The sequence below is a fragment of the Ursus arctos genome, unplaced genomic scaffold (genome assembly GCF_023065955.2).
Source record: "Ursus arctos isolate Adak ecotype North America unplaced genomic scaffold, UrsArc2.0 scaffold_23, whole genome shotgun sequence".
NCBI classification, from domain to species: domain Eukaryota; kingdom Metazoa; phylum Chordata; class Mammalia; order Carnivora; family Ursidae; genus Ursus; species Ursus arctos.
The window spans coordinates 37784202-37802218 of record NW_026622908.1 but is presented as its reverse complement, the minus strand read 5'-3'; positions in this window follow the sequence as shown (position 1 = coordinate 37802218).

Genomic DNA, 18017 nt, shown 5'->3' with positions numbered 1-18017 from the left:
TTTTCAGAGTCCTAGTGCTCTAGACAGCAAATGACTCGTGGTGCTAACAAGCTTGCTTCAAGGGTGAATTCCAGGAATTTCCCAGTTTCACACCCTCTCCCGCCAGGCTGACCCTGAAGTTAGTAAACATGGAAGCGCATCTCAGATCTATGATCTAGAACAGAGATGACTGAGATTTCTTTTCTCCAGAAACAGCGGATGCGGACTATCCAGGAGAGGTTCCCCAGAGCACAGTCCGTTGTCCTCTTTGACATTTGAGCTCCTCCTTTCCATCTTTCTGCTCAGCTATCCATAACTAACGCAGGCTTTCATCCTCATGGGAGCTGTATGGTAGTAGCAAGTTGGGTGCTCCACTATCACGAGGCAGAAGAAAGATAGCAAAGCGGAAGGTAGAAATGGACACATTCCGAGAACCTCCAGCAAAATTCTTCTTAAGTCTCATTGGCCAGAACCATGTCACATTGCCATTTCCATCCACAAGAAAAGCTAGAAAATATCATTTTTATAGTTGTGCATTATAGCATTCCTGAATAAAGTTACTGTGATTTTGTAAGAAAGATAGGGAGACCCTACAATGAAGAAGCAAATTATCTTGCTACAATTAGTGTCGAATTTGCAAGATAATTTCTTTTGAGGTACACGTGTGTATTTATCTTGGTGAGCTGAATTCTTTGCATTAGTTCACATAACCTGGTTATGAACTCACCTGAAGATATGGCTGTAAATATTTGAAAAACTATGAAATGACACATTTAAGACTTGAGAAGATTTCTTCCTGTTTTCTTAAACCAGATAGACACAGTGTAAGGACATGAAATCATTTTACCAACACTTTGCAAATATTATTAAAATGCATTTGGAAGAATTTTATATTTCATTTTTAAACACATGCGCACACACACACACACCTGCATTATATCAAATGTTATTGGCATTTTGAAGACCAAAATTTATTCGTCGGTTTTTTCCTATAATTTTGGCTACCAAGTAATTTTGAATGTGAAAGGTAAATATTTCTAGGAAATAAATCAAAACTGAGTATTGTGTCTCGTGACAACTGATTCAACCCACTGGAGCTGATAAATGATTATAAACTTTGAACAGCAGGACTTGTTCTAAACAACTGGTTTTCCCCATCTAGTGCTAGGGTTTCAGTCTTCAGTTTACATAACCACCATGAAACGTCCTTCTTATCAGTGGAAAAATCCTTACTTTCCCCAATCAGTGATTTCTTAATGAATTTCCTCTCTGGGGTGCTTCCTTACCAGGCACATGTATAAACACATAAACTTGGCTTTCCTCCCCCTTCTTCCTTCCTTCCTTCCTTTTTCTTTTTCTTTTCTTTTCTCTTTTCTTTTTTTCTCCTCTTTCTTTCTTTCTTTCTTTCTTTCTTTCTTTCTTTCTTTCTTTCTTTCTTGTGGGTAGCTCTGATGATGTTTCTTTTACTCTTTGACACATCTCAAATCTTATCAGATAAAATCTTATGAACCTTCTGTGATTTGAGATTCTTAATATTGGTTAAATTTTGAAAAAGCTACCTTATTGATATGAAATGTTGCCTTCATTTTAAGTAAGTGGTACTCAGACAAAATCCCTTCAGCACTTAACCAGTTATAATACGAATTCTTGCCATTAAATAGTCAACTAGATTTATTGCTACAGATATTTCTTATTTAATATGCAATGATTTTCATATAAAATTACATTTATTTGTGGTTCTTTTTATTGTAACAAATACTGCACAAAAATGTACAGTGATGACATTTATTTTTTTAATGCATTTAAGTAGAAAAAGTGAGTTAGTTAAAATAGCTAAATTACAACTGGTTTACAGTCATGGTTCTTTAATTGGAATTTGAGGATAGAGCACTTTTTCTAAGAAAGTCACTTAAAAATACCCCAATTCTTCTCCAAGGAGCATCCTGTGGTGTTAAGGAATTTAATAGCTCAATTTCTTTTTTTTTTTTTTAAAGATTTTATTTATTTATTCGACAGAGATAGAAACAGCCAGCGAGAGAGGGAACACAAGCAGGGGGAGTGGGAGAGGAAGAAGCAGGCTCATAGCAGAAGAGCCTGATGTGGGTCTCGATCCCATAATGCCGGGATCACGCCCTGAGCCGAAGGCAGATGCTTAACCGCTGTGCCACCCAGGCGCCCCAATAGCTCAAATTCTTAAGCATGAGTGTATGCAACATGGAGAGCACCAAAATAATATAGCACTGGGGTGCCTCGGTGACTCAGTTGGTTAAGCATCTGCCTTTGGCTCAGGTCATGATCCCAGGGTTCTGGGATCAAGCCCCACGCTGGGGCTTCCTGATCAGCGGTGAGCCTGCTTCTCCCTCACCCTCTGTAGCTCCCCCTGCTTGTGCTCTCTCCTTTTCTCTCTCTCATAAATAAAGAAAATCTTTAAAAATAATAACATAGCACCTTTTCTTTTTGGGTTTTCAAAATCTGTAACTTGTACTTGAATAAGCAGGACTCATAGATTTCAAAGAAAACAGCCTCATTCTTTCCCCACAACTGTGCTATCTAGACATCCTCAGCAGGACTAGATGTCCCCAGCTTCTTATTTAAAATCTCAAGAAAGTTGCTTTCAGGGAGTAGAGAATTCTAGCCACTTGAATATTTAAAATGTACTGTTTTACATAAGAATCAAGTTTCAACTGTCATTTACTGTGAAAGCTTCTCTCTCAGTTCCGGTCTGCTCTAAAGAGGACATCTATTATGGGAAGGAGGAAAGAGTACTCTTTCTGACAGTCCTCCCCAGCTTGCTGACAGGGATTTCTGTTCCTTGCAGTCAAGGGCAGGCACGAGGACTTCGACTGGTACTTTCCCACCTTAATGTCAGGCTGCTAGGGGCTGAATGCACCCGGGCTCCATCACTGGGATTCCTTGGCTTGGCCCTCTCAGTACTCTAATGCACTAACTCAGCCAGTGGATCATGATTCCTCCTACGTCCCACCCCTGGGTGTCCTTTGAAAATCTCCAGCCTCATTCTCTTCAAGGTCTCCTTGCTTCTCCTGGTATCCTTTTGGAGCACGGTCTAAGACCACTCAGGTGGGGTTTCTTTCACATGGCTGACTTGTGGACGGAAGCCACCCCAATACAACCTGCTGCTCCTGCTTCACTGGGGCAGACAGACTCCAGGGTGCTCTAATGCTTCCTGCCTCCTGGCGTTCATGCCCTTTGTGATTACTTCCCCTTGGGTAGAGGTGAGACCTATGACTTGCTTTGAATAAATAGAATATAGCACGGTCACAGAATGTACGTGACTATGTGCACGTGATTGCATGATCACGTTGCAGGAGATTGTAGCCTGTCTTACTGGTGTCTCTTTCTCTTTCTTGCTGGCTTTGAGGCAGCAGGCAGTTGTGGAGCTCCACGTGGCCAGTGACTGTGGGCAGCTGTTGGGAGCTTAGAGTAGACTCTAACCAACAGCCTAAAAAGACTTCCAGGCAACACCCAGCCAAAAAAAAGGGGGGGGGGGTCCTTTGTCCTACAGCTGCAAGAAATTGGATTCTGTCACCAACTATGGAAGCTTGAAAGTGAATCCTTCCCCAGACAAGTCTTAGTTGAGACCAAAGCCCTGCCAACACCTTGACTGCGGCCTTGTGGGACCCTGAAGTGAAGAGCCCAGTTAAGCCATGCCCAGCCCTGACCTGTAGAAACCGTGAGATAATAAATGTGTGTTGTTATTAAACCTGTAAGGTTGTGGTCATTTGGTATGCAGTGATAGATAATACACCGGCCATCAGAGTTGAAAGCCCAAACCTTAGCCTCTTTTGTCTCCTCGGAGTGTGTTAGACTCAAGTCTACCCTCTTCCTCAAGGGGTGAGTCTGCACATTAAGTTCCCCACGTGGTGCCATGGAAGCATCTGTTTCTGAGCCTAGAGCTGAGGGAGAAGTCCTCCTTCCTTCTGCTACAGTGGGAAGAGGGGAAAAACCCCATAGAACCTCAACAAGTTTCTTCCAATGAAATTCTCAATAAAGTTTTCAAGTGATATTCTGTGGCTAATGAAATTCTCTGAGTTCCAACTCATTATTTTATAGGCTGGTTGAGAAAACCATTTTTGGCTATTTCTTTTGCAATTTCTGCTTGCGTGAATGGCATTTTATTCGGATTAGGGGCAATTACCAACTCCATTGGCAAATCAAGAAGGGGTGGGGGTGGTGATGGGCACAGTCCCTCCAAGGGCAGGCAATAGGGGGAAGCATTGTCTGTAGAAAATTTTAAAATTATTACAAAACTGCCATCTGCTTTATGTCATCCACGTGCAAGCGTTCTAAACAATATTGATAATAAAATATTCTCTGGGAAGAAAATCTTTCATTGGTCAAAATTCTAATATAAAAGTGGCCTACTCCTGGGGCAGATCCCTCCCATTGCTCCACCCTTGGCAGGACTCTGAGTTATCTATTGTCTTTGGGCCTCAGATGCAACGGAGCCCAATCTCCTGCTGTATGAGTCCTGTTGACATGCAGATGGACAGCTTAGCATCTAGCCTTTACAGCGAGTGCCTTATGCCTTTCCTTCGGGACACTCTGCTGCCATCTGCTGGTGGTACAGGATCGCAGGGTTCTTGTCTCAAGGAGTGGAAGAATGAATCTTGTAGACAAAGGAGAGTGAGCGAAGTGGTAAGAGTTCTATTAAGCAAGGATACAGAAAAAGGTCTCTAGAGTGAGAGGGGTCCCGAATGGGTTGCCACTGAGGGCTTTTGGTGGCAGTCTTTTACCGAGAACTGACTGGGAAGCTTGTGGCCTTGAGATTCTTGTGCTGTCTTGGTGTGAGTAAGGACTATAGATAACACCCTTCATGACTTAATTCTTTGAGGTTTGGTCACTTTGTATGATTACACTACTGCCACCAAAGAAAAATACTCCCTCACATCCAGGGCTGGGTGGTCTGTTTCCTTATCTTTTGTTCACACTGTCTTAGTGCTTCTGCCTGCCAGGGACAGTCTTAGAGTCCAGCCGGGGGACCCCCTATCTCTCCCTGTCTACACCTTAACCCTTCCCTTATTCACTGGGAAGCTGTAACAAGTACATAAATCCATGATGGTTGCAAAAGTGAAGAGCCTCTTAGTCATGTGTGGTGGTACCGTGCACGTGTGTGTGTGCACGTGTGTACATGCAACTTCAGAAAGCAGATGGAACATTTAGCCCTAATATATATAGGATTCGATGCAAAATTTCCACCATACATTGCTTTTCTTTTTTGTCTGGGCCAACAAGAATGGTATCAGAAAGTCACGTGGGTGGGTCTCTGGGTAAGTGTGTGGTGGGAAGTGGGGAAGGAAGAGGTCAGGCTGTCTGGAGACAGTGAAGGACCAGGACCGGTAGACTAGCTTTATTGTCTAGGAAGGCAAAGCAGGGAAAGAAAGGAAGAGGGGGAGAAGGAAAACCCATGAGTACTGAGGAAGGGATGGTGTCAGGCACTGTTCTAAGTATTGGCTCATTATTTCTCACCCTGTGAGTATGGAGGGCTGGTACCTGTGTTTCACTCTTCCTATTGTGCAGAGAGAGGAGGACACTGAGGAGTGCAGGAGCTCACTCAAGATCATATTTTTTTGTTTGAGGAAGTAAGTGGAGAGGCTTTTAGAGGGAAGGTTCTCAGGCATCTGATCTGGGTTAGACATGCATGCCGTGTCCTCTCTGAGCCCACCCTGACCCTGAGTGAGCTCTGGGGCAGACCCTTAGCAAAGGGACTCATGGCAGTGCCTGGGTCAGTGACCCTCAGCTCCAGGAGAGAACTTGCCCCACCAGCAGCCTCTCTCCGCTGTGGCTCCCACAGAAACGAATGCGGATGGGCAGTTTCTGTTTTCTGCCAGAGCGTGAGTAAGGGGGTTTCCTTTGCTCCTGCCTTTGAAAATAAAAATAAATTTTCCAAGGCAGCTGCAACTCTGTCATTAGCGCTCATCCTGGCGGTCACTGTAGAATGTCACCTCCTAGTCACCGCTTGAGTTTGAGACTGGGGTCTTGGCCTCCTGAGTTTATAAAAACTTTCATGGTGCCTCAGCATAAGGTGAAGAGGGAAAGGAAAGCCCAATTATGTGTAACTGCTGGAAAATGGGAACTCGGTATGTTTTTATGAGACTTGTCTTCCAACTATTTTCAGTTTTTTTGAGACGAAATCTACTGCTTGATTAATATTCTCAGGTCTTTGGATTCCGACCGAATTACACTACCAGCTTTCCTGGTTCTCCAGCTTGCAGGCAGGACTGCGGGACTTCCCTGCCTCCATAACCACGTGAGTCAATTGCCCTGATGCAGCTACTCTTCTCCGTCTCTCCTCCCCTCCCCCTCCCCCTCCTCCAGCTCCTCCCCCCCTTCCTCCTCTTTCCTCTCCTTTTGGGTCTGTTTCTTGAAAGAAATCTAATTAATAAGGTACCACAGTGTCTCAAAGCCCACCCTCTGAAAGAGAAAGCAGTGTGCTCCCTCCCCACCCTACTGCAGACAGCATTAAAAGGTGCCCAAATTCGATTTTAAGTTATTTTAAATTCAGCCATCATCATTTCTGAAAAACTGGAATTGATTGGCATCCTTGAGGATGAAAGTGGAGGTTTCTTTTTCTCCATCTACCCTCCTTCCTTCAGATACCTCTGAGCTACAGCTTTGCTGCTGGGAAACCGTGTCGTAGGTCTAGGTTAACTATGGAGATCTAGAAACATAGATTTTCATGGGATAACTGTTCAAAAGGTTTGTTTTGCGCTTGTTTTCTAAATTTTGTATATGTGGAGCTGAGGGAAGTTGGAATGCTGCTAAAAGATCTCCAACTCCATACAGAAGCTGAGGGAAGCATCTCTGGGTGAGAGTTAGTGAGATGAGAAAATGTGGCAGGATGAAAATGGGGCCATATCCTGTCTCCTCAGATCCATTTTCCATTTTGCGCTTCCCAACAGGGATGACTGGTGCTTGGAGATCCCCATGGTTTTGAGGAACTGAGTCCAGCCCCTCTCCCGTGTGCTCTGGTTCCAGGCCATCAGTCAGCGCCTTTGGTCCCTCCCACCGCAGTGATTGGTTCAGCATGGGCATGGGACCCAACATGGTCCAATCGGAATGATTCTCAGTAGTCTTGTTTTGAAGCTTCAGGCCAAAACGAATGTTTATAAATAAGAACCCTGGGTATAAAATCCAGACGTCTAGCGTGTGATCAGTCAGGAATACTGAATATCACTTTTTGCTTGCTTCAGGCACTGGTGTGTGGCACAAGGAAAACAGGCTGGGAGGTCCTCCTGTAACCAGGGAAACAAAAACCTCACAAGGATAAGAGCCACAGAGCCCTTCGCAAAAGCAAAAACCCTCTGAGTTTCTTTTAGTTAGTGAAAACAGGTACGAACGGAGGTCTTTCATTAACTGAAGTGGCGTAACGCAAACTTTTGAGACATGGGAGATACAGGTATCTATTGATCTAAAATAGATCATTGAATCTAGAATATTTTAATCTAATTAAATATTCTGCCTTATACGTGTGTATGACGCCTTTTTTATATGATAACTAATGTAATTTCTCTACTTTGCTTTTAGAAACATAAAAATGATTTGTTTACTGTCACAAAAACCTCCATCTCTCCAATTCAGGTAGATAAATTATCTAAATCCTTTACTCTGGACCCTAGAAAAGAAGAATGGAAAATGAGGAGAGGAAACCAAACTGTTCTGGAGGAAAGACATGGGAAAAGGAGCTGGAGAGAAACAGTCAAGGTTGTTTTCTCCAGTACAACCAAGGAGAAAACGGGCTCCCCTCTCACCAGGAATTTTGGCTTCCCCGATGGGGACCTCAGCCGGTAAGTTTTTCTAGGCTGTAGAAAATTGATACTAAGCTGAGGAATCCATTAAAGGCTGTGACATTTAATTATTATTTGTTACTTTGCACTTGATTGTGCAAAAGAAATATGGTAAGAGGATGTCTAGTACTGATATCCAGTGAGTACACTGCCTACAATTGCTACCTTGTCTGATTTTGCTCTTGCTCCAAATTCAGATTATCTTCCCTGTCACTTCATTACTCTCTTAATATGATGGCATTTTGTTCCATGAGTGAAGATGTGCCTGAAAACAGGTTTGTCAAAGCTCCTCTCCCCTGCTTCACACAGGATAGATATTCGGCATTTGACAGATGGTCACACCATTGTCCATCCATTGAACATTCATCCAGCAAATATTAATTGAGGGAGTCCTCAGTGCCAGTGGCAGTCTGTGTGAGCAGATCATACCTGTTTGCCCTACCATGCTGCATCTATCCTAGGTTACCATTCTACATCAGCTGCCCTTCACAATTATCATATTCAGCCACTATTTATGGGGTGCCAGCCACATGTCAGCTGTGCTGGAGACTAGCAACACACGATGAATAAGATACTGTCCTTACCCGTAAGCATTGTGTGGACACCATTGTGGGAGCACACAGGTGAGAGAAGCCAGTTAAACAAGGGGAAGAACAGGCCTTTCCAGGTGACATGTAGATGGTGCTTTCAAAGAAGAGCAGATACTTGTGGCCATATGGATTCTAGGTGGGCAGATCCGTGCAGGCAGAGGTCAGGGCCCTGAAACAAGAAGCAATGTGTTACAATTCTATCAGAGTGAGAAGGGAGAGATCCGACTGGGCGGGAGGCAAGGTCCTGGATGCCCAGAGCATTGAATGCCTCCTGGAGGCACCGAGCTTTGTCCCAGAGGCAATAAGCAGCCATAGGAGACTATAACCAGTGTGGTGACAAAATTGCATTTGTATTTCCAGAGGTCCCTAGTACAGTAGTGTTTGCAAGGGTAAGGAAAGGAAAAGATAGGTCAGAAAATGCAAAATAAAAGGTCAAAGGATGCCATATTAATATTAGACAACAAAAAGTCCTTATGACTAAATCACATAATATGCAAATAATAAAAAATAATTAAAAGATTTGCCTAGAGAAATGAGAAACTAACAAAAACACAATAGTCATGAGAATTTTTAACATGCAAGTTTTGAGAAATATAAGCAAAAAACATTATTTGAGTACTAAAGTGCTTGACTAAACCAATATAAAAGAAACATGCTTTTAAAGCTCACTGTACATTGATGACAATTCACCATAAATTCATCCCAAAGAAAACGTCATTAAATTAAAAAAAAAAAATCCTGATCACATTCACTAATCACGTTGCAATAAAAGGGGAAATCAATAACACAAACATTTGTTACCACTATAAAAAGATTCAAGCCCAATGAAGCTTTATAGTTTCTCAAACTTTTAGTAACCAGATTTAAAAAATATGAAGTGAATATATTTTGTTCATATTCCAACAAAAGTGTAAAATAATCAGGAATTCACTGAAATGTGAAGGACTTACCTGAGGAAAGATACACATATTTGATAATGAAACATAAAACAAGCCTTGGCTACATTAATGTATTTCTGGATGTCAGTTATTCCCAAATTTATTTCAAATGTAATATACTTGCCAAAAAAAAGTTTCTTGTAGAACTTGACAATGATTTGAAGTTCATATGGAATGAGTTTATCTAGCCAGAAGCATTTTAAAAAGAGAAATGCTGCAGGAAGGATCGTATTACCAGAAATTAAAGTAGAATATATGTTAAAAGATAGAAATTGTGTGTTGCTGGTGCTGAAGTAAACTGAATGGTAAGACAGTGAGAGTAGAAATCCCAGACAGCAGCCTGTCTCTATATGAAGATAGTGTATAAAAAATGTTAGTAAATGTCTATTGAATGTACTCAATAAATTACTTTGAAACCATGGGGAAAAAATACAGCTAGGCCTCAGGAAGCCTGGCCCAGTTCTAGAAACCAGCCCAGCTGCCATATAAAGAAAGCCCTATAGAAATCGCCTACTAGAGGACTGTATCCAAACTTAAAGTTATAGACCTTCCTGGGGCTGGTCGTTTCAGGAACGTGAGCCAGGATGCACTTTTCACTCTTTCTCCATCAGAAGGAAAAGGGTGTCATGGTTTGGGGGATGAATTAGGATGGAGGAGCAAGAGAAGCCTCAAGCACTGGCATCAGGCACGGCTGCTCCCTGTTGACTTCAGACATGTGTGGAAAACAGCGCACCATCTTAGGGTGTCCAGAAATACAAAGACACATGGTCCTGCGGGTACCTGCCCTGTAGTGATGACTGTTGTCATCTCCCTGCCTCTCCTCATCACCCTCCGTCCCTGAATATCTCCTCACAAAACTCTGCTGTTGGCTTAGCCTGTTCCTATACCTCAGGGCCGCTACACCCAGTTCTCTTCTCTTGAATTCTATTTCATTTTTTTTTTCTTCCTACACGTGGGACTTCCTAGTCAGTTTCCTTTGGGTAGCTATTCTCTAAGCTTAGAAAAACACTCATCTTTATTGCCACTTGCCAAGCACCTTCTTATGACATGCTTCAACCCTTAAACAATTCTGCAGTTTAGTGATTGTTAAGTCAACTTTGCATATGTGAAGAACAGTGTATGAGACTCACCTCTAGGGAGTGTTTGATGCGATGGAGGACACCAGGACAGGATTCATGTAAATGCTCGTGTTTTAAACTAGAGTTCACCTGCCTTCACCCGGCTGGCGAGATGTGTCAGCACACTGTTGTAGTTCCTTTAGCGCCATCTTCCTGTCTGCGGCCTCTTCATTACTAAGTTTATTCAGTCTGGTACGGATATGTGTGGAGGGAATAAACTTGAGTGTGGAGCCCGAAAACCTAGGTTCTAATCCTGGATCTTGCACTTACCAGCCGTTTTGACCAAGTTCCCTGAGGTTAGGCAGTGCCCTGAATGGCCCTGGGTTGCCCCCTTGTGAACGCGCGATAAACTGAATGCATTGAGAGTCCTGCACATTCCAGTTCCTTTTCTGTGTTAGAGCAGTGCTAATGTCATGGAGACCCTCGCTGAGGAGTCACTTAAATAAAACACACACACACACAGTTCTTATAATGTAAAGGTGCTGCAGTGGGCTCTACCTGAGAAACCAATATGCATCTTAGAAATACAGAAATGAGAGCTACAAGGGACTTGGAGATCTCCCTACACTGAAATAGGAGAAAACTGTGACCCCGGGGAAAAAAGTGACTTGTATCATGAGGGTAATGGATTTACAACCAGTTTCCCCAACTCTCCTCAATAACTTGACTCATTTCCTTAACATTGAGTTGACATACTTAATGGAGCCGCAAGAGGGAGACAGTGGGCAAGGAAATGTGCTTGGAAGTCCCACCAAACCCCAGTGTTTTGGGGAGGCTCCAGGGAGGGCCTCTGGGAAGGCAGACCTACAGCTGTAGTGCGTGTACTAGATCTGGATGGATTGGATTGGATCCCATTTCTATCCCATATTACCTGAGGGCTTAGTGGATAAATTAATTCATCCCTCTGAGACTCTGTTTTCTCATCTGCTAAAAGGAGGTACTATTCTTTTTTTTTTTTTTTAAGATTTTATTTATTTATTCGACAGAGATAGAGACAGCCAGCGAGAGAGGGAACACAAGCAGGGGGAGTGGGAGAGGAAGAAGCAGGCTCATAGCAGAGGAGCCTGATGTGGGGCTCGATCCCATAACGCAGGGATAACGCCCTGAGCCGAAGGCAGACGCTTAACCACTCTGCCACCCAGGCGCCCCAGGAGGTTCTATTCTATAGAAAGATGTTTGTAAGGATAATTTAGATTGAAGATAAAAAGCATGGCACAAAGTTGAATCTCAAGATGGGTGTTAATGATGCTGACAGGTATAGCGATAATGCTTTCATTTCAAAGTGTGCTTTTTGTGCCCTCCGTCCCATCTCATCCCCTACACTGTGGGTAAGGTGAAAGCAATCATTCGGACTTGGTCTAATTGTTATGTACTCTGGTCTCCTCTTTTCTCCATCTTCACATTCTGGAAAGTCTGAGCACCTGCCAGGTAGAGGAGGGCATGGATTAAGGTAGAAGGAGAGACAGATGAAAATCTCACCTGATCTCCTATTCTGTATGATTTGGGCTGTGGGTGGGACACCAGAGACTTTGCCATGTCCTATTTTCCGTTTTGTGGAAAGTGGACCTTGCCGTAGAAGGTGAGGGTTGGGGAAGGCCCCAGGATGAGTGACCGGGTGGCACCCCCAACACCTGGCTTCCTTCCATCTCAGTGGAGGCCACTGGCCTCTGATGCAGGAAACAGCCTGACCCATACCCGGAGGCTCCTGCATTCCAGGACTTGGGCATCTGGAACACATTTCATGGAAATATGTCAAGGAAAGACCTTGGAATAACTCAGGATCTTTGGGCTGGGAATGTCTTTGGAGGGGATTGAGCCAACCTGGTCATTTCCAGTGAAGCCAACAGATGAGAACAGATGCTCGATGCCAGGGAGTGGATCAGTGGAAGAGCTGGGAGGAACATTAAAAAGGTGTAATGAAATCAGAACTTTGAATGTTTCTGTAATACCCAATTCTCTCATGGCTGGGCCATTACCACTACTGGAGATTTTGGTTTGGTTTTGACTCTATCTCTATTTCACACAGTACAGAACTTCACTGGTTTATTCTGACTCTTCTCCAGCCCTGTCTCCCCCACAGGAATTTTAAATTACACCCCATCCTAGTCCAGCAATTAAATAACCACCTTGTGTTCCTTGAGTACCCCCTAGGGTTCTCACACTCTATCCAAAATAGCTAATAAAGAAATGTGTTTCAGAAGGAATTGAGGTGAATACAATTTAATCTAACTTATTACCTGGTACTATTATTTTTCTGACTAATAATGTTGAACATGGTGAGTGGATTCAAACAATTTTCTGGAACCTGATCATACAATCCCTAGAGCTCACCAACAATTCCTTGGGCAGAAGAAACGGAAAGAGCAAAGCTCTTGAGGCAAGTATGTGCCTGGTGTTTCTGAGGAGGTGGTGTGTCTGAAGCGGAGAGCCGGGGGCAGGAGAGGACCAGGCAATGCTGTCTGCCCTGCCCAGGGACTGGGTCACAAAAGGGCCTGAGGCCACACTGAGGACTTGAGTTTTTACTCTTAGTGAGGTGGGACACATTGGGAGATTCTGAGCAAAGGAGAGACAGGATCTGACTTGTGTTTTCTCAGGATCACTCTGAAAACAGACCACAGGCGGGCAAGGGAAGAAGTGGGGAGAATGGTGAGAAGCCATGCCCAGGACAGAGGATGGTGGTGCAGATCACTGCGAGGCAACAGCACTGCTGGCTCACAAACCCCCAGAAGTGGGGTAGGCACTTCCCTGTCCTTCAGCCCATCACGTTCAGTCTTGTTGAATCCCCAGTTATCAGCCAGGGTCTCCCCAGGAAACATAATTCCCCTGACAGGATTCATTTGAAGGGACTTTAATGAAGGCCTAAGAAGGGATGGAAGAAACGGCCGAAGCCTGTGTCCCCTGTAGGGCTAAAGGCATGAGAAGAAGAAAGCGTTTGTTACTGGAGTCGACGAGCAGGAGTGGGGTCTAGGAGCTGCTTGCTGGCTGACCTTGGAAGAAGTAGCCCAGCGGAGGCTGTGCCCCCACAGGGAGAGCATCGGGGAAGCAGTGCTTTGCTCTTAAACCTCCAAATAACCCACGCGGTTTGCTTTCTTATTCCAAATTTACAGGAGATTTTCCCAGAGGCACAGTTGGTGAGTGGCCAGATTACGTCTAGAGCTCATGTCTGCTGCCCTGAGATCTTTCCACTGTGCCACATGGGCCCCCATCCTGGGGGAAACGATGAAGTGAAACTTGGCTTTGGCTCACAGGGATAATAAACGTGGAAACTGGAAGTACAGGTGGGTGAGAAGACAAAGAGGTGACAGTGAGTCTAAATCCCAACTTTGGATCAAGCAGTTTTCTGGGTCTGCTGGTGTCTCCGTTGCCCTCCCTGATGTTTTACGTAGCTTTTATATATAGAATCACCTTCTAATAGAGGATAAAGGCTGCAGCTATCTTAGAGTGGGGGAGGGGGCACACTTTCCTGACCTTTACCTCCTGGAGTCCCACCAGGTTCTCAGGGTAAAGACCAGAAAAAATGTCCTTGGGCTTCTGTCTTATCTCAGGCAGCATCTGCTCTTTGTTACAGGACACACTGCGACTGAATAAGATGTTGACCTTGCGGCGTGGAGTCCTGCCTGTGTGTGCTGCTGTGTCCCAGACAGCTCAGATGAAGAGTGAGGAGCGTGTTCAGTCGGCCCCAGCATGTATCAAGGCCTGGGCTTTAGGGATCAAGGTGCTCAGGTTTGCAGAAATAGCAGGCACGAGATACACGTGGAAGGTGGCATTGCTGGCAGGGGAAGAGGTGTTCTGATCAGCTGGTCCATACTGACAAGGCGACAGTCAGATGGGAAGAGCTAGAAGCTATGGTTGCAGCTAACCAGATGTGGAATCACTGGGGTTCAGGTCGGCTGGTCATTAGAATATGTCTCTTTCAGTTCCTCTCTTGGAGGATAAAGAAACAAAACCTCACTGGCGTCGCTTTGAGTTTAGCAGCTGAGCAGAAATGAAAATTTGGGCTATTTCCCTGGGAAGTCCTGTAGCTTCTCATCTTTGGCCCCTTTGCTCCTCAGTCTTCACAGCAACAAGCTCTGAGATAGAGTCCAGCAGGTGCCCTGTGTTCTGGTTTTCCCTTGCTACCACTGGCCATCTCTGCTCCCTGTTAGCTCCTGCTTATAGGGTTTTCATACCCTTTTCCTAAAACTCATAGCAAGAGCTCAAATCTTACTGCATCAGGCTTCATTGGCCTATCAAAATGTTTCTATATAGAGTGGATCCTAGAAGTTTCCATCATAAGAAAAAACAAATATTTGTCACTATGTGTGGTGACAGATGTTAACCAGGCATTGTGGTGATCATCAGCAGAAACTGATACAATGTCATATAGAAGTATTAAACGTAGAAATCCAACGTCATAATTCATTGGGAGAGCTCTTGTGCTGGGGGGACAAGTTGCAATCAACTTGTATTTGATAGTACTGAACAGTTTACAAAACACTTTCACATCCTTTGTCTCACTTTATCACAGACCCCAGAGCCCAGGAAGGCAGATAGATTCCTGTGTGCTGGGGCTGTGAAGAACTCTTAGGTTTCGTCCTGTGAGCTTGGCATAGAGGCAGAGATCCTCACGGATGAAGAGTGGGGGCCCTTCAAAGACCCATCTCTCTAGTTTCAAATCTGGACTTAGCCCTTCTGTGCTGTGTGACCCTCGCTTTGTGTCCCAATTTCTCTGAGCTCTCAGCTATAACATGGTGCCAATGATACCTTCCTTGTAGAGTTATTGTGAGAATTAAAGGAGATAAGTATAAAGCATCTTGTCCAGCACCCTACTCAGAATACACAGCAGCTAGTCCCAGATTCAGATACCCCCAGAGTCAGCTTCTCTGGTACCGCAATGGCACATGCAGCCCACAGCCCCAGTCCCCTTGGCCTAAAGAAAAAAAAATTTGTATATAGTTTTAAGTCATCTACTGTTTTATTTATTAAAACAAGTTATAATGAATGGTTGCTGGAAAATAGCATTTGTCTGGATTAATGAATATATTGGAGGAAGCTTGAGATAACTGATCATTTTGGGTTCAGAATTTAGAGGAAATGACACTGTGAGAAATATCGTTATCAAGCCACTGAAGTTGGATTTGGAGAAATGCTAAGATCTTTTACTTAGCTTTTTGTGGAATTTATTTTTTCCTGCTCCACGGTCACAAGGTAAAATCCAGTGTACCAAAAATATGTTTTTGTAACTCTTGATAAAACGGAAGTGTTGGGGGAATTACTTGCCGTAGATTGTTGGTGTTTATTATTTGCTGTGAAACTTGTTCAAAAAAAGTGAGATTAGATTTCCCTGAAATTGTAGGCCTTTAGAATTCACCTTTTGAAAAAAATAAGAAGCAGTGCTTTTGTTTCCTTCTAAAACGTGTGTGTGTGTGTATGTGTGTGTGTGTGTGTGTGTGTGTGTGTGTGTGTGTATTTTTTCGATTTGAGTAGTGTGATTGGTCTGAAAGACATTCTCTAAGAAGTTTAGGTAAAAACCTAATTTACTTAATTGCCAAAATGATTGCAGAGCAGTAAATGAGCAGAGTTGAGTGAGCCGACAGTGGTAAAGAAGAGACGACTGTAATGTGTGTACCTTGCTTTGATGCTGGCATGGGTTAGTTGGGCTACTGTTACTAAACAGACCCTGTCCATATGGGTCTCTAACAGTTATGTATTAGTCATGTATAGGCACAAGTGTCTGAGGTTATTTATCAGGCATTTTCAGAGTGATTTCTCAAGAATAATACTTTACTTTCCTGCATATCTGCTATTTGCAGAACCATTTTGTTCATAATCATAGAGGAAGCCCACACAGAAAAATACGCTACATTTGTGCTTTTAATTTGGAATTATACAAACGCTAGAAAAAAATCTTTTATTAAGAAACAGCAAAGCAACATCCTTCCTAGATTCAACATAATGAAGAGCAGTTCGTAAGTATAGCACCTCAACTTTACATGACCCCCAGTTTCTAATATATTTGTCCTCACATTTTTCCTCTGCTCTAATCTTTAATACCAGATGTCTGAGGCTTTTCCTTTGTCTTTTGCTGAGGCTGGAATTTAATTTCCTCAGATGATATATCTCAACTCCCTCCTAATGCATCACCTACGGCCACTCCCTCCTTTGACCCAATAGCATTCAATAGAAATGTCCCCATGTGGTATCAGATACCATTAAGTGAAATCAGAAAAATAAATAAGATACATTCCCATCTTCAGAGGTATAATAGACTGGCAAGAAAACATAATTTTTAACTGAGGGCTAATCTTGTTGGATTAAACACATCTAATTCTGTTGCCTCATGAAACCTAACAAAAATGACAGTAAGAGGTAGGAAGAAAGTTATAAATCTACAAATCCAAAAAATACAAGAGAAAATGGTGTCACATTTTTTCAAATGTTAGTAAGCAAACTATGAGTAGTAAATAACTTAGCAGCCCACAGAAAGTGTAAATCTGACTGATAGAGCTAGAAGTCTGGAAAAAGGCTGATCCTCGCTGGTAGAAGTCAGTAAGTCTCAAGAATTGGAAGTGCCTCCAGTTGAATGTATCGCTGGATGTAGTGAAGTGCCAGTTCTAACCAAAAAGTTAGTGAATTAGTAAATCAAGTAAATTCGCTAAGAAGAATGAAATAAATCTTAGAAGACCTAGAGGGTAATCATTTCTAACTGAAACAACAGAATACAGGGTTCCAGAAGGAATGTCTCCAGAAAAATTGGGTGAAACTGATGTATTGTCCTATGAGTCCACAGACATTGAGAGATTTGCATTCATCGTGGGGTATTTGGGACTTAATTGCTTGTAGGTATATGAAAAACTAAGCATGTGAAATGTGAGGCAGTTTTAACTCCAGGAAAAGAAATGGTCGAAAGAAGATACAATTATAACATGCATAGTAATTTAGCTATTAATGACTAAAACACCGTATATTGATCCAACTAAAAATTACAATGAAACTCTATTGGGAGAATGAGGGAAAAGAAAATGTTACTGCGGGGAGGGGGATCCAGAGTAAGGGAGGAGGACGTAGGGGTTAGTCCGTTGTCTTCGATAATGGGGAGTTAGTTATAAAAGCCCAAAATTTAAAAAAAGTTTTAAATACGTTGTCTTAGGGGCACCTGGGTGGCTCAGTCAGTTAGGCATCTGACTTTGGCCCAGGTCATGATCTCAGGGTCCTGGGATCCAGCCCCCTGTCAGGCTCCAAGCCCAGCGGGGAGCCTGCTTCTCCCTCTCCCTCTGCCTCCCCCATCCTGCTTGTGCTCTCTCTTTCTCTCTCTCTCTCTTTCAAATAAAATCTTTTAAAAGTAAGTAAATAAATACATTGGCTTAGAAATATGGAAGTAAACACAAAATGAAACAACTAGAAATTTAAATGCTTGCTTCTAGAGAAAGGAAATTAGTTGAGACCAGGGTAAGGGGAAACTAATGACCTCCTTCAGGCTAAATCCAATGAACATTTTGTTGTTATTGTCTTGCTTCTCTGAATTCTTTAGTGTTACTGGGACTATTTCTTCCTGTTTTGAAGTATTTCTATGTTAACAGTGTTAAACAGTTTTCGTATATTATCCTC